Source organism: Chelonia mydas, chromosome 8 (assembly GCF_015237465.2).
Source record: "Chelonia mydas isolate rCheMyd1 chromosome 8, rCheMyd1.pri.v2, whole genome shotgun sequence".
Taxonomy (NCBI): domain Eukaryota; kingdom Metazoa; phylum Chordata; order Testudines; family Cheloniidae; genus Chelonia; species Chelonia mydas.
Window position 1 is genome coordinate 21911950 of NC_057854.1, and position 16258 is coordinate 21928207.

At 50.7% G+C, this 16258-nt stretch overlaps 1 protein-coding gene across 1 annotated transcript in view; it reads left to right on the plus strand.

The window, feature by feature from the left end:
• The window catches only part of ARHGEF37 (Rho guanine nucleotide exchange factor 37), a 37093-nt gene extending 34900 nt beyond the window's left edge, over positions 1–2193 (plus strand). The window contains exon 14 of the transcript XR_006292727.1: positions 2183–2193. The gene's annotated coding sequence lies outside the window, so the exon portion shown is untranslated. The remainder of the gene's footprint in view (positions 1–2182) is intronic.
• The last annotated feature ends 14065 nt before the right edge of the window (positions 2194–16258 follow it).

A 16258-nucleotide genomic window follows, 5' to 3' on the forward strand; every position in this document is an offset into this window, starting at 1 on the left:
TGACAACAGACTGCAAACAAAGAGGAAGGAGCCAAGCAGTTTGCAACAGGGGACACAGAGGCAGCTACAAGGCATGGAGCTGTCATGACACCCTGTTGGCCACAGCTGCTCCCTTGCAGAGAAACAGCCTCCCCCAGCTCCTCATCAGACCTGGTGTCCTGAGGGGCATACGCAGGGCCAGGGCATTATGGAGACTCCAGTGGGTAAGGGCAAGAAAGCAGAGGGACGTGTTCCCTAGCTCCTTGCACTTAATAATAATATTTGTCATGCTCATTAACTCCGAGAGCCTCTCAGAGAGGTAGGGTATTAAGTATCATCATTCCCAGTTCCCAGATGAGAACAGTGAAATGATCCACCCCAGGCTACGCAAGGGGTCAGTAGCAGAGTCTTGATTAGAAGTCTGGAGTTCCTGGCTCCTGTTCCTGTGCTCACAACGCTAGGCCCTCTCCATTTCCTCAACCACATCATTAGTCCTATTGTTATCTGTGTTGCCATAGTGCCTAGAGACCCCGACGGATCTCCGGGCCTCCATGCACTAGACACCGTACAGACCCCGGTAAGAGACAGTTCCTGCCCCAAAGGGCTTACTGTCTGAAGAGACAATTTGCACAAAGGAGAGGAGAGGAAACAGGCACAGAAAGGGGCAGGGACTTGGCCAGGGTCACATAATGATTTAATGGCAGACCTAGCAATGAAATGGAGGTCTCCTGACTCCCAGTCCAGTGCCCCATCCATTAACCACACTGCCTCCCCATCAACTCTGGGCTCTAGGGAAAGGCAAAAAAGTCCGTCCCCTCACCTCCATTTGAATGTGGGAGCAGAGAGAGGGTGAAAAACGTCCTGCCCCACCCACAGGCAGTGTTCACAGGGAAGCATGGCTCCCCCTTTGCAGTGTTTCAGGGATGCAGTATATCTGATCTGCAATTAATAAATTAATTAATTAAATATCAGCGCTCCTTGTGCACAGTTCCTGCTGTCCCTGTTATTGGTGTGCTTGTTCCCACTGACAGAGTCGCTAGGCTGGTGCAGGGCTGACCCAGGGCCCTGCTAATTACATCTTCCAGCGGAAAAGGCTCTTTGGATTTGTTGTTTGCTTCAATCATGGGCCAGGAAGGACTTCTCCCCTGACTTTGATCTGTCCTCCTGCTTCAGGTCAGGGAGTCCAGGGAAAGCATTAGGCATCAGGGAAAGCCCACTGCAGCATCTCTCCTGCAGAGCCTAAATCCAGGGAGCCTTGTTAATCTTCAGACACCAAATCATTGAAAATGGAAGGGAAATATATTTCAAGAAAGTTCCAAGCCTGTTTTTCATTGCTGAAACAGCATCCTCAGCTGCATGCATTCTCCATGGTTGGCTGCTGTCAGTTACTTGGCTTCATTCAAGGGCTGGAGAAGGCGTGATGGGACTCTACCCAAACTCCACTCACAATCCTAAACCCTGTCCACAACCCCAGAATAGCTGGGTGTTTTGTTAAAATAGAGAGCAGGGAAATAATTAATGCTGGCATGTGGGTTGTCATCATTAGACTTCAGAGTCAACACCCAATGCCATTAATAAGGGCAGTGCACATCTGTCTTGGACCTCTTTTTGCTCTTGATATTCGGAAGGTTCTCTCCCAACTTCCATGATGGCTAGGAACTTAATCATCTTTAGAAATCAAAGCTTAAATCCCGCGGAAGCTGCTAGACCCTGCCCAGAAAAGTGCTGTGAGAATGCTTGATCCAAGCCCTGGCCTCTTGGGAATGAAAACACGGCCCAGTTTCCAGGGAACCTGGGCAATGACAGTGCTGCTGGGAGTGATGCCATTGGGGATGATACAGGCATTTGTGAGCACTGTTACTGGTGGCAATACGTGTCTTCGTGGCAGGGGCGGTGGTGTTGGCATGGTGCTGCTGTTGGTAGGTGGTGCTCTCGCTGTCCCATTGGTGGCACTGTTGGCATTCATGGGGGTGGCGTGATGGCTGGCACTGTGCTTTTCAGGCTGGTGGGGATGCTAGTGGTGGGTTGCAATTGCTGGTGCTGGCTGCCGTGTTTCTGCTGTTCTTGAGGGGGGCTGTGTAAATCTGGTGATGGTGCACCACCAGCTCTTTCCATGAAGGGTTAAACACTGGCAGGAGATTGTCTAATAAAGTAAATCTGAGACAAACTGGCACCCAAGTGCTGGTGGTGGGTATGTGCCAAGTGGTGGCATTGCTCTCAGCGGTAAACCAGAAGATGGTATTTTGAAGAGGAAGACCTTACACAGTCATGGCCAGCCTTCCGGACCCAGGCAGCACAGAGCTCTGGGACAATGCTGTCCTGGAGCAGGCAATTCGCCATAGGGGCAGTACCAGGGAATGTTCTTCATGGCTCTTGGGTTGCTCACAGGCCCTGCTAAGAGCAAGGGAATATGCTTCCGAGGGGAGGGCTTGGAGCAAGAGGGAAGAGGGAAGGAGGCAGGATTACTCACTTCAGATTTGAGCAATTGACACCTGAATTGGCTAATAAAGTGTGAAATTGGTTTCACGCTCTGCTACCTTTTCTGTGCTGCACCCTCATTATGCCTCCTCCCATCTCCCGCCCCAACCAGCGAGCCGGCTGCTGCTGACGTCCCGGCTGCTGTCATTGTGCCTGCCAGATGAGCAGGTCAGTCTCATGCACGTGCTCAGGCTCAGCTGACTGAATGCATGGGCAGTTTTGCAAGCCCTGCAAGGAGTCAGGCAGTACTGAGCCACTGCAGTCCTGTCAGGATACTCACCAACGTCTGTGTAACCAGGCCATACGCACCTGAGCTGGGCTGAGCATCTCTTCCCCATTGTCAGAAGCAGCTCGTGGTGGTGGCATTGGACACGGAAGTGCAGTCACATGGGGCACTTGGTGGTGCCATGCCCATTGGCCTGCCATGGTCCAGAATGCTCTAGCATTCTCCAACTGCTTCCCCACAACGCCAGTGTCCAAGCATTGGGCTTTGCCACGGGTGTGTGGCACCTCAAGACTTTGACCACAGGGTACTTCTGGTGGTCTTGTCACTGTTGCCTCCAGGCTGGGTGTGGGTTTCACAGGCAGGGAACCTGCTTCAGGCTTCCCCTTACCCTGGTGCGAGGAATGGGGCAGGGGGGTGACTGGGACGTGTCGGCCTTTGCTGCACTTTAATACATTAGACCAGCTTTCCAGTGATTTGTCATGGAAGCCTTATTGCAGACAAGATCCTGGCAGCTAGTGTTCTAACCCCCCATCATCTATGCCCAGGTTAGACAACTGGTGGTAAAGGCTGGCCCGAGCCCGCCTGCCATTGCTCCCAGCAGCAGAGCTGCACCGGTCCTGGTTCAGCAGTTGGGGGTGAGGGGTTGATTAGAAAGTCTAGTATAGACATGCTGGTGTGGCAAGCACCATCACAGAGCTATGTCGGGATGTGCTGGGTCATTTCTAAAGTAAGCCCATTGTAGGTCTATTTGCAGTGGATAGTACCCCTTTAAGAAGGTGGTCATGTGTTTACTGGCATAGTCCGCTTGCCCAAAGGTGCAGTTAATGACAAGGGCTGAGGCTCCAAACCAACCCCAACCTAGCACAGCTGCTCTTGGTCAAAGCTACCCAGGCCTCATCCTGCTCTGCTTGTTTGTCACGTGTAGGGCTGCTGCAGCCCTTTCCGGCCTTTGGGGCAGGAAGCTCTGTGCCATGCCAGCATCCCGTCAGATCACGGTTAGCTCAGGGGCTAGGACAGACCCTCTCAAAACTCTGCCACAGCCAAAGAGCTCTGGCCTCTGAAGAGAAGCTCAGCGTAAAGCACTGTGCCCAGGAACCTGCCCTGTGAGCAGAATTGCTGCAAAGCCTGGCCACTTGGAGTAAATTAGTGCCAGGTGCAGTGCCAATCAGATAGCCTTGTATGGTTTGGAACAGCACATGAAGGTTGCAATCAGGTTCGTGCAGAGAACACAAGGGGCCATGTCACTCACCTTGGGCAAGGTGGGTACCTTGGGAGACCTATGCTGGTCTGTTTCCATACACAAACTTTACCACTGGTTGTCAGCAGCACACGGAAAGGGTCTTTGTGGCCCGACACATATGTTTTGAAACATACATGTGGGCACAAAAAGAGGAATCACATATTTCCCTTGTCCAGGGCTCTGATGATGAACAGTTATGCCTGCGTAGGCTGGGAGTGCTCAGAAGCCACTCACTGAGTTTAATAACAAGAATTAGTCATTCCCTAGTGCTTTTAATTCATAGCTCTTTGAGCACTTTCAAAAGCTGGGCTGGTATCATCATGCCCCTTTGCCAGGCAGGAAGCTGAAGCACACAGAGAGAAGTGACTGTGGGAGGGTCACAGTGTGTCCGGGGCACAGCCAGGACTGGAGCCCAGGTTTCCTAACTCCCAGGCCATTGCTTTTTGTACTGGACCATTGTGCCCCCTCGGGGAAGGAACTAGACCCGTGTCATTGCATGCCGGCTGCTGGGCACTCCAGACGCCTATATGTGACTAGCTTGGTGTGCGTGTGAAGATCAGGCATTTCCCTCAGCATGTGGCGAGGTGGGTGCCTGACCTATGCTGGCACAAATGCCCGGTTAGCGCATGCACACTGGGTATGTGTGCATGTAAAATATAGAGGTATTGATGATCTGACCCTCACATACAGCCATGGCCCAGTGATGTCATCACACTAATAGCTGCAGCTCCAGGGAGAGAGGGAACTGCACCCACAGAAGGATCAGAGCCTGTGATTTCTAGGAAGGGGTGGATTGGCTGGGCTGAGCACTTGGAGCTTAGGGTAACAGGGCAATGGCAAGCGAGAGATACTTTGCCCCTGGGGAGTGGTTTCATGTTTTAACTGCTGATAAAGGTAAACCCTTGCTCTGGTTAAAGATTCAGACCACAAGGTATGTTTTGCCATTAGTGCTGCATAATTGAGCACATTTGTGCAGGCAGAAGCTGCTGTCACCTGATCACAGCGTGCCCAGGAGCTGTATAAGATTGGCAAGGTGACAAGGTCCATTTGCATCTGATCAGATGGTCGAGAGACCTCACCAACGGGGCTCTCAGGGCTCTTTCCAATCACCCCACATAGGGCACAGTAGGCAGGCAGCCAAGTGTTTGGAATGGGAGACAAGTAGCTGGCCCACGAAAGGTTAATGGAGAGCAGGGCCTGTTCTACCCACAGGGACAACCCACCCTGAGCCCTAATTCCCATGGCGGGCTGGCGTGGGGGTGGGGCTGCGTATCTCAGAGGAGATGGGGGGCTCTAGTGTGTATCCGCCTCTTCCACCCGCCCTCCCCCCGCAGGTTTCCTGGGGTTCTCCCAGGAGCTGATGACGTTTCCCAAAGGAGCTGCAGGCCCCACTTCCTAGTGTGAAGCAGGCACAACCCTACTGGCTTCCAGGGAACTCCCCCACTTAGGCCAGGGTGGGCCGTGATGCCTGGCTGGCTCCAAGCCTCCAGGGACGACAAGCTACGACACGACACCAGGTGACACAAGAGCACAACCCCCCAAGGAACCGGGCGACGTCATGGAATATGGCAACAGCAACTAGAGCAGGGGAGGGGCGGCAGAATCAACTCAGACCAGCCCATTTAAACAAACACCTGGCACAGAGCAGAGCCAGGCGGAAGCTGTGATCAGTGATCGGCCCGGAGTGTACACTGGGCTAGCTGACATAGCCAGCCTCAGGCAACGATAACAGGAACATGGCTGATCTGCATCTTACCTAGGAAATGGGACCACGCCTGCGTTGGCTGAGCCTGTGGCAGGGAGGATGGGCTGCATGCGTGGTGGGGAGATGTGCGTTGAGGCTCTTGACTGACAGAATGGGGGTGCTGGGGAGATGCCGAGCAGTGAGGGGGAGCCACGTTGTCCTAGCTCATCAGGAGCACCGTCAGCCTCGGGACACGCACCTCGCCTGCCTCTCCCCGGAATGGGGAGCAGGGCGGTGGAGTCGGCAACTACCGGAGCTGCGGCTCCGTGGAGGGGCCGCTCTGTGCTACAGAGCAGGGATGTTATTTTGGGGGGTGGTTTCTTCCTGTGGGCTCTGCTTGGCTCATGTTGTTTGAACAGTCATTGGGGGAATCAAGGACCTTCCTGGCTCCTTGGCCCTTTGCGCTGAGCACTCGACTAGCCTGCTTGGCCACCTGATTTGAGCTGATCGAGTTAAATTCAGGGCCTGTGGGGACCCTCCAGCTGAGGAGCTAGCAGTGGTGGAAAGCAGAAAGGTGGACAGGGGGGTCTGCACAGTGAGATGGAGAGAGGCCCTGATTCAGCACATCCCCGAGGGAGCAGCCTCTGCCAGCATCCCACCTGGAGGGCAGATGGGGGCGAATCGTCTCTGGGCCAGCAGGGATTAACTGGAGCAGAGAGGGGTATTCTATGTTGTCCCTGCACCAGTGTGAACAATCCTGGCCCATCGTGATGGGAGAGGGGGCAGAGAAGAATGTCTGAGCCAGGCTTGGCCTCCAGCATCTGGAGCAGGGGACTCAGACAGGGAGTTACCTCCACTTCCCCCCAGTGCTCACAGTGGGGTGGGAGGGATCAGGCCTGGCCTGTGAGTTGTGAGTATGCAGGACCCTGAGCACTCACTTGTGCTGCTCTTCCCTTAGACCGGCCCTGTATCTTGTGCCCCCCAGATTCACTGCTCAGCTGAGAGCTGCTTTCTGGAGTCAGAGGCTCGATGCCAGTTTGGAGCCAACCTGCCCCCTGGGTTGACCTGAGACAGCTGTGAACACAGGGCAGTCTCAGGTCTCAGCAAGCCACTCCTTCCCAGCTCCTGTACAGAGAAGCTGAAGAGAAAGGTCAAGGCAAAATGGGAGAGAAGCAAAGCTCGCAGTGCAGCCTGTGGGTCATGAATCTTTTATTGGGGTAGATATTATAGACCGATAGGCACAAGAGCTGACCTGGGAGAACACACAGGTAGGGTCCCTGGAGCGCTCTGTGTGTCTGCCTGGCTCCCACACATCCCAGCCTGGCTGGAGTCCTGTGCCATTTCACAACAGCCCATAACGCTGCTCTTCTTGCCTTGCACAGGTCCGTGCTGCCTCCAGCCTGCACATTAAAGTTTCCAGTCACAAATGTGCCACTGGCCCCCACACTGGGGTTTCAGGGTGATGGACATTTTCCCCTGGGGCCTTCTCGGCTCTGCACAATGAGGTGCTTCATCTACCTGGCAGCTAAAGGCAAATCCCTCCATTTCTCTCCCTCCCCAAGGTCACTCTCACTGGGGCTTTCAGCTCCTATCAACTTTAGAGAGACCACAAGAGAGCTAAAGAACAAGAGAGTGAGAGCAGAGAGCAGAGTTTTCTGGGGTTAGTTTCTGCTGTAGCTGCCGTTCGTCTGCTACCCAGGCTATTAGACGACTAAGCACCCGCATCACTAAAGCACTTCTCATGCACATCTTGTGTGGTCCATTTGCATGTGCATTTAGTGCGACTGCACACATGCATTTGGTAATTGCAGATGCAAATGCATCCAATTGCCCACTTGTTCATACAGTTGCCCGATTTGTGCATGCAGTCACAGTAACTGTGTGTGCAAATTTGGCATGCAAATGAATGCCCATTTTGCATACATGATTGTGCATCTAACTGGTTTGAGAATCTGGCCCCTTGTGTGCTGTTCTATGGTGCATCAACAGGTAGCAGCTCTGAGGTTACTGGGTTGTGCTAAGGGTTGTAAATGACTGCATTCTAAGCTGCTTCCCCAGCCACAGTTGAGAGTTGGCTTGTGTCCATGGTTACAAATTGTGTCTGCTCCTAGCCTGGACAGGGCGTGGAAGTGTCAGGGTGTGGGGAATGGGACTCCTCCACATCCTTCCTGTCTAACCAGGGCCCAGATGTAGGAGAAGAGGAAAAGGGAAGAGCAGGAAGTTTTAAGCTATGCTAAATATTCGTACCTGCCATGAATGGTATAGGCTCTTCCAGGAACCCAGGGGCATGGCTGGTTCTGGTGCCGCTGGAAGGGCTGAACGCCTGTTTCCATGGTGAAGAAGAAATCATTGTTTCCTAGCAAGATGAGCCGTAACATTTTTCATGGGGAAGCAGCCCCAGTTCCCTGCTTTACAGAAAGAATGAGAGAGTGCTAGTTTGCTTTGAGTCCTCAGAAGTTGAACCACTTTGAGACATACAGTAGAAATCTAATCAGACCCCTGCTCATCCTTCTCAGCCAGCCAGCCCGGCAGACGGATGTGATCAAGCCCCATGTGCTTTGCTGCTCTCTGTGGGTTTCTCACACACTCAAACAGGAATGGCGCATCTCTGCCAGTGGTAATTGTGGGAAGAATGGTGCTTTTTTCCAGGGAACACTTTCCTCTCCACAGCCCTGGGAATTGGCTCCAGGAAGCAGAGTAGGCAGACAGCTCCGTGCCTGGCTCTGTGATGTGGCCACAGATAAAGCTGTGTGGAAATGCTCCTGCCATGGGGGGAATCTGGCAGGTGCAGCTCTTTTCTGAAGTGAATGCAGTGCTGGTGAAAGCTGCGGGTGGAGAGCCCCAGGCTAAGCTGTATCCACATAACAGGTGCAGCACAAACTTCTGCAGGGCAAACCTCCTGGACAATGTGTCCCTGCCCTGCCCCAGAGGGACCCTCCCTCTATCAGTAAGAGGAGAGACTGGCCTCTTTGCTGGAACTGACAACAAGGGGTGCATATTAGCCCCTAGCTGTGAGGTGGCCTTTGTACTGCAGACACCTCCTCTGTTTACCTCTTCATTTCACCAAGAACCTGTAACAAATTTCAGTCACTTTTTCTGATCTAGGGGAGATTCAGCCCAGTAATTCTGAGGAATTACTCTGCTAGACAGAGATCAGGCACTCAGATACTGTTGGATGGGAGCGGTATAAGAAGTTAAAGAAAATGGAATAGAATAGATTCCTAATGTAGCATTAGACATGGGGCCACTGTTCTCAGCAACTTCCTCATTGGCATTCCTCACATCGGGCCCTGCAGAACCAGTTTCACATGCATGGGATGCTAACTGAATTACTTTCCCCAGCAATGCTGCAGCTTCAGGGAGTCAAACATTTGCATATTCCACGAGCCCGTTGCTGAGAATTTCTGCTGCTAACTCATACTTTACACACTGCTTTAATCCTTTAGGGAAGAGCCGGATGGACTGTAGAAAAATGGATCAAGTTATGGAAAGTCAAACTTGGTGTTAAGTGGCAAAAGGCCTCCATGAATCACTTGCACTAGCAGCGGAGAGTCAAGAAAATAAATAAATGGAACTGACTTGTAAATCAGAAAGGCGAGGGCGTGTGACTGAGCTGCAGCACTCAGAAGTGCGCTGCCAAGATCTGTAAACATGTGGCAGGCTGTCGAGGGTTTGGAAATGGCCTTCTGCTACAAAAAGCCACTGCTCCGTCCATTTCCTGACATCTAGTCAATCAAGCTGTCAATCAAAGGTTTTGGAAATCAGGTTGCTCTGTCTCCAACTGAAGGCAATGCTTTGTGATCTTGTGTCCTTCAAGCTGTTACTGACCAGATTTATAAACTGTAGAAATAAATCCAGTTTGTTTTGCGCCTCCTGATCCATAAATAGAACCCTCAATAACATTGACCCGGGGGGGGGGGGGGGGTTATTTTTTCTAACAAAGCCCCATAATCAAATCATTTCCATTTTAATTGTGGAGCCACCAGGCAGATTTCTGCCTCCAGAGGGGATGTGATGGGATCAGTTCAAGGTTGCTCACCTCAATACTTTGGGCAAAATGAAATGGATCAGCACTGGAAAGAAGCTCTCACAAATGCTGGGGATCCTGCAAGGAGCTGAGCCCTCCACTTCCCCCCAAAGAGGAAAACACTGAACTCCAGAGTGAAAGCAATGGGTGAAAACCAGTTATAGCATGGTGGACCTCTGCCATGGTTGAAACCCACTTTGGTTTTGCAGCCCAGAACCACGCACACCTAAGTAGCTCCAGGTACAAAGGTCCGATAATGTTTGAATTGGGAGCAAAGCCCAAGTTCGTAGCATAGTTTGGGAGTGTGATTAAAACAGGGGTGTGAAACACAGAACCTAGGGGCTCCCCAGATTGGATCAGACCTGTGGTCCATGGTATTCCAGTGTCCCATCTCTCACAGTGGCCAGCGCTGGATGCTGCAGAAGAAGACGCAAGAAGCCCTGCAGTGAACAGTTATGGGATAACCTGCCTGCCTACAGAGGCAGTTTCTTCCTAACCTCAGTTAGTTAGAGGTTGCCATAGCCCTGAAGCGGGAGGGATTTTATCCCTTTCCAGAGTCACTGCTATGCCATTTGAGAGCTGTGTTTTAACTGAGGGAGGGGATGAGTGAATCATAACTGCGGCCCCCACCACTCGATTTTACACTGGAGGCAGTGCCTGTGCGTCATTTCTTGTATCGGTTTCTCTTTGCTTTTATCTTGTGGCTCCATCAGAGTATCTGAAATCCATTTGTAGATTCCACTTACTGTATCATTTTCTAGTACTTGGACTGGGGGAAAACTAGGTCATTTTATATTTATTTTTAATGGCTGATATTTGTAGCCCTCCAGCCGCAAAATGCTTTGCTCAGATCTCAGTGGAATTTGACAAACTTGGAGGCAAGTGAGCTGCCAGAGGATAAGCTTTCCCCTCACCAAAGAAACTGGCTGTTTTGCCCAGCATCTTATTCATGCTGTCTGGGGAATTCAACATCCTTACCAAATCTGACATGTCACTAATTGCCTGATTTCTCAAGCCTCCTTTCAGTGGCGGGCAAAGTGGTTGAGCTTGTAAAGCATTTGGGGAGCCATTGCTATGAAAATGTAAGTCATTGCTAATTAAGAAACTAATTGTTATTGTGAAGGCAATGCTTCGTTTCAACAAGACACTCCAACCGAAGGTTCTGGGGTTGGGGTTATTTGGTCATTCTAGTGAATCAAGAATGCCTTTGGATTTGGTTGGACAGGCGTGTTGTGAGTTTGAACCTGCTGCTTAAACCCATGTCTCCCATCTCACACAGACCTGGGCGAGGACGGCTGTCCCAGTGGTTAGGACACTACCTTAGGACTCAAGAGACCAGGGCTCCAATGCCAGCTTTCGGTGGGACCTTGGGCAAGTTGCTTAGTTGTGCTATGTCTAAATCCTCCCCTTTAAAATGGGGAGACTATCACTGCCCTGCCTCCCGGGGCTGTTGGGAGGATAAATACATTGAAAAAAAGATTACGAGGCACTCAGATACTGTGGTGACTGGGGTCATATAAGTATCTTAGATAGAAAGATTCTCCAATTCACTGTTTCCATTTTATAATGCTCTCTTCTCAGTGAGGGAGTGGGTATGTGAGGGGTTTCAGGTCTAGCCTACACTAGAGGTTTTCTGGTATAGTTATTCGGGTATAGCTGTATCAGCAAACCCTTCCAGGGAAGACACAGCTTTTGCCAGTGGAACTTATACTGATTCGCTGAATGAAATAAACTATTCCAGCAAAAGCACTCTTGTGTGGGGATAACTGCGGCTACACTGGGACTTTTGCCAGTATAGAAATGTCAGAAAAAAAAAATGCAGTACCGGAGGAAACATTTCTAGTGTAAACCTGGCCTTACTCTCAGTACAAAGGGCTGCACCTGGCACGCAACCTGGTTTGCGTCCATGTATAACCTCTACTGGAGCATAACGACCTTCTGTGCCTTGCTGTGCATCACACAAAGGCTTGCAAAACCCAGGCTGGTGTCACTGCGAGGTAATGTGCCATTCGGTATCACTTCTGTTCAATGGCATGGAGTATCAGAGATGCACCATGTGATATATCAGAGATCAGCGGTTGGACGGCAGGCCACAAGCTTGGCCAAAACCGATGGACTTACTGAGTTCCTGGAGTGGTTTCAGTGAAGCAAGGTGGCAGTATGGAGCCCTGAAATTCAAGAATTTGTGGAAGAGCCAGCGTATATCAGCCACAGGGGGCTACCATGACATGAGGCCTTTACAGGTCACAGAGTGGCAGAGTAAAATGGGGGCTTGCAGAGGGCACCCAACTGCCCCAAATACCCAGCCACTGTTCCAAACAGCAACATACCTGTGCCCTTTAAACATAAATGTAGTGTATAAAGATAGGTGACTTTAAAGATGCTGTTTCTGTATACTGTGCCTTTAAATCTCTACGTGCGCTACTCTCCGCAGAGAGATAGGCAGCCTGTACACCAGTAAATAGGGAACTTGTCACTCTCCCCTGCTGGAATGCTAGTGAAGATAGGGCTGAGGTGGCTGCTAGTGTATTGGACTGGCCGGCTGGTATTTTACCCCTCTCCATGTTGTGTACAAGCCCTCTACTGCAGGGGGACTGCACTGGCAGTAGAAGGGGTGGAGAAAGCCCAGTCTGGAGTAGACAAAGGCAGTCAGGCTTTTACTTTGTCTTTTTATGCTGTTTTGTTCTCCCAATCTAAAATAAGAGTCACGCAGACTGAAGGCGTCTGTTTGCTCCTTGCCATGGAGAAATGTAACAATCAAGGACTGAATTGCTCTATGATTGATTAACTCACACTGTCATTATTCCCTCTGATTCACCACTGCCATCTCAACTGATCGCTGCAGCTACCAGCATCTGGCCCCAGGAAGAACTGGGGGAGGAATTCCAGGCTATCAGCATGGGGGCAGGTGATGTTACAATACAATAGACTGACAACATGGTAAAGGGACGGTGATGGGAGAGCCCTTTGTCTCTTGTTTACCAAACAAGCCATAGAAACTCCCCCAAGAAGCCTATGGTAGCCTGCTGCCCAGGGAACAGTTTGGCAGAGCGAAGGGACGGATTTCAGCCCCAAACCTAGAACTAGTGTAACCTGTTTGGCTTTGGGAAAGGGACCCTCTTAGCTTAGAGCTGAGCAGAGCATAGGGGACGGGGTGTTACTGGGGAATGTTGAGATAAAAATGTAGGAAACCTTAAAGCCTTTGATATGGAGGCACGAGGTTTACCACACTGGCTTGGACCTATGCAGGCAAGACAGTTTCCAGCCTCAGGTGAAGGTGAGTCCTGGTAACTCCCATTGGGCCCCAGTGGCAATATGCAGAAGATCGGCATTCGCTGCTCTGTCTGCGTTATTATCAAGGCACCACAGAATTTCTTATGCTCAAAGCCAGGTTGTGACTCGCCCTGCATGGGTGCACAATGGGGTGGGATTAAACAAGGAGCCTTCATCCCACTTGGGTCTCTGCATTGGGCCCAGCTAGAATAGCAGTCCTTACACTCTGTGAGCACAGACTGGGCCCAGCCAGCCCTACAGGTGGTATTAGTCATGCAAGAAGGATTGGGGCCATGTGGAACTGGGCTGGCATTTGGAGCTCATGCTGCCATCCTTTAAAAGGCAATGGAGCTGCCACTCCAGCATGTGCTCCCAGAGCCCGGGGGGTGGGGGGTGGGGAAGTGGCAAATCAGGGAAAGTTCCTGCTGGGGTCCTTCATAATGTGGCCCTTAGGAATCCTCTGCACAAACCACAAAGGCTCTTAAAGGTCTCAGTGCTGATTCCATTGGCGACAATGGGATAACTGTCTTGGCCTTCATTGGGAGCAGGTTGCATCCTTCAGCATATACTGTGTTCTTGGAAACCCCAGTCAAAACCACCATCCATGGGGGTTGGCAGGGATTCCTTCCTGACCCCTGCAACAATCATAGTATGCCCTGGTGCATGTGTGTGCTCCTGTCTTAGTGGCACAGCTAGAGATATCAGAACTGGTCATAATGTTATGCAGTCTTTTAAAACAAAAAAATCCAGCCACAGCATTGGCCTCACTGGAGGGAAGAGCTAGGCACTTCAGGATATAGCAATGCAACCAGGAGAGAGCATGTCAAGTATATAATAGCCAGTGCTCTTGCTACTGCAGCCTCGATAGCCTTAACTGGACATAGCTAACTTGTTATCATGGCATGCTGGTTTGTTTTCACTAGAGTGGAGCTCCTATATGCCCAGCAAAGAAGCAAATCCTGCTCTTATTACTGACAACTGTGTAAATCCTTTGGAAGGGTTCCAGCCTCTGGAGATTCTGTTGGTGAACAGTCACCAGGTCCCCTCCAGCCAGGCCTTTTCATTCTTAACTGCTCTCCACTTTCACGCCTGAGTCATCAAAGACAAGAGCATCATATCAAAAATAAAGTCATTCACTTGCTAAGCAAATGCAGATGACAATCCTCACTTTAGTTATTGAAAGCAGAGCACAGGCTGCTCGCCCCTGGGCATTTCTGGTGGATGCTTTTTTCCTAGCCCTCTGATCGGCTTTACTAAGCTGGGGTTGTCTGTCTTCACCTGGGGCAGAGGATTTGGTCTGTCTCAGGTTATTAAAATGATGTCAAGGAGAAGAATAAACCAGGCTCATCATCCCATCTGTGATGTTTCCATACACATCGAACTGTAGGAATTGCCACACCAGATCAGACCATGGTTTATCTCATCCATACTCCTGTATCTGACAGTGGCCTATCCCAGCTACTTCAGAGGAGGATGCAAGAAACCCTGTCATGGACAATAATGGAATAACCTGCCCATGGATGACTTGGTTTATAACCTGAAGCAAACTATTCTAGTCTAGAATGGCTTTCATTTTAGATTCAAGACAACACCACCAAGAAAGAATAACAGTAAAGTCCCCTAGGAGAGCGCAATGTGTGTGTTTCCACTGTAACAGGCTGCAGTAACTGAGAACAAAATGGCTGCTGACCTCTGCATGCAAGAAGTGTCCTTAGATTTAAAGGTGCAGAATAGAGACTATAAATGCTATCCCAGTTTCAAGCTACATATACCACACAACCCGCTGAACGAGGCAGGTCCAATACTGCATTGTTCAAGGACAATGTCAAGGGTGGTTAGGCATAAGATCTAACCAGCATTCTCCTTTATGATGGTTTTGAAGTCCAGGGAACAATTTATCTATTTTTGCAAAACACAGGTGTCAGGTTCATGCCCCTTAGTCCTGATGTACCAATCCTGCCACCACACATTGCTTTGTCGAAGGCCCTCACTCGTGATGGAGAAACCCCATGGCATTCCACCTCTGCCAACGCTCCTCAGCACTGACCTGCTGCATGCCTTGCTATGCCAGTGCTGGAAACCCCACACAGCTTTGCCACTACCACACATTCCTCATCTTCAGCGCCTTGTTATTCCAATGCTGCTCCTCTGCATAACTCAGCCAATGAACCTGCATCTCAACCTGCATCTCGACCTGCTACCTCCCTGCTATTTTAGTACGTGCCTCCCACGCAGTTCTGCCAGTGCACCTCAGTTCTGGCCTGCTATCCCAATCCTGGGCCTCTCAGTCCGCTTTGTGCCAGTCTAGGCTGTGGGGTTTTGATGCAGACAAATGGGAATTAAATTGAGGCCACCGAGCTCATTCTCACTTACAGCCATAATAAGATTTCAGACAACGTCTCACCCGTCAGCTCTTCACAACAGCTGCCTGTTTCCACTTGGAAAATGCTACCCACTATCTCCTGCTGCCATATCTCCGGCATGCTGCTGCCTGCCTAATTGAAAGGGGCCTTTGTCAGTAGAAATCCTTATGGAAAAACAGTAGCAGCCGGATAAATGCTGAAGTATTTTCTTTTTCATTTGAATGTGCCAGATCCAAAATACTGAGGCCCACATTCTGCTCTGGGTTCCCCAGGCATGATGACAGCATTAAAGTCGGTTTAGTCTGGATTTACACCTGTGTAATGGAGATCCGAATCTGTCCCTGGCTGTTCATTTCACCTTAGGTCTTAAGAGAGGTAAGGGCACAGCCTGTGTCGCTCTGCACTTCTGCACTGATGGTTCACAGCTGGGTCAGCTGCAATAAAAGTAGGTGATGTGCACTCCAGATCTAAACTCGTACTCTCTGCCTGCGCTGTGCTGTTGAGAGAGAGGCGTCAGTGGATCCAGGACGTACAGCAATTGCACAAGAGCCATCCGGGAGGTTTCTGGGATCCAGGGAGGCCAGCCCCACAGCAGAGCAGTTAGTGGGCAGAGCAACTCATCCAGTGACAGCTGAATGGAAGGCACCCGCCTAGCACAATGGCTTAGTGTGAATAAAGTGTCTGGGCAATGAGAGACTCCCTGCGAGTGCAGCATTCTTTATACAGCAGAGATCCCACGCTGCCTGCATCACCCAAGAGCATGCAGGCATAGTGAGTCAGTCAGGGTTAGCTCAGCTGCTGACTCCAGCCCTTTTCTTTCCACTGGAGTGCACCTGGAGGATGGGACACTGACATGCTCATATTAGACATTACCGGGGAAATGATTTTCCAGGCCCGTCCCAGACTAGATGTGAAATCGTTTCAGTAGCAGTTAGATGGAGCAGCTGTGGAGCCCTGCTGGATGCTAGGGCATTAGCTCGCTCACTCT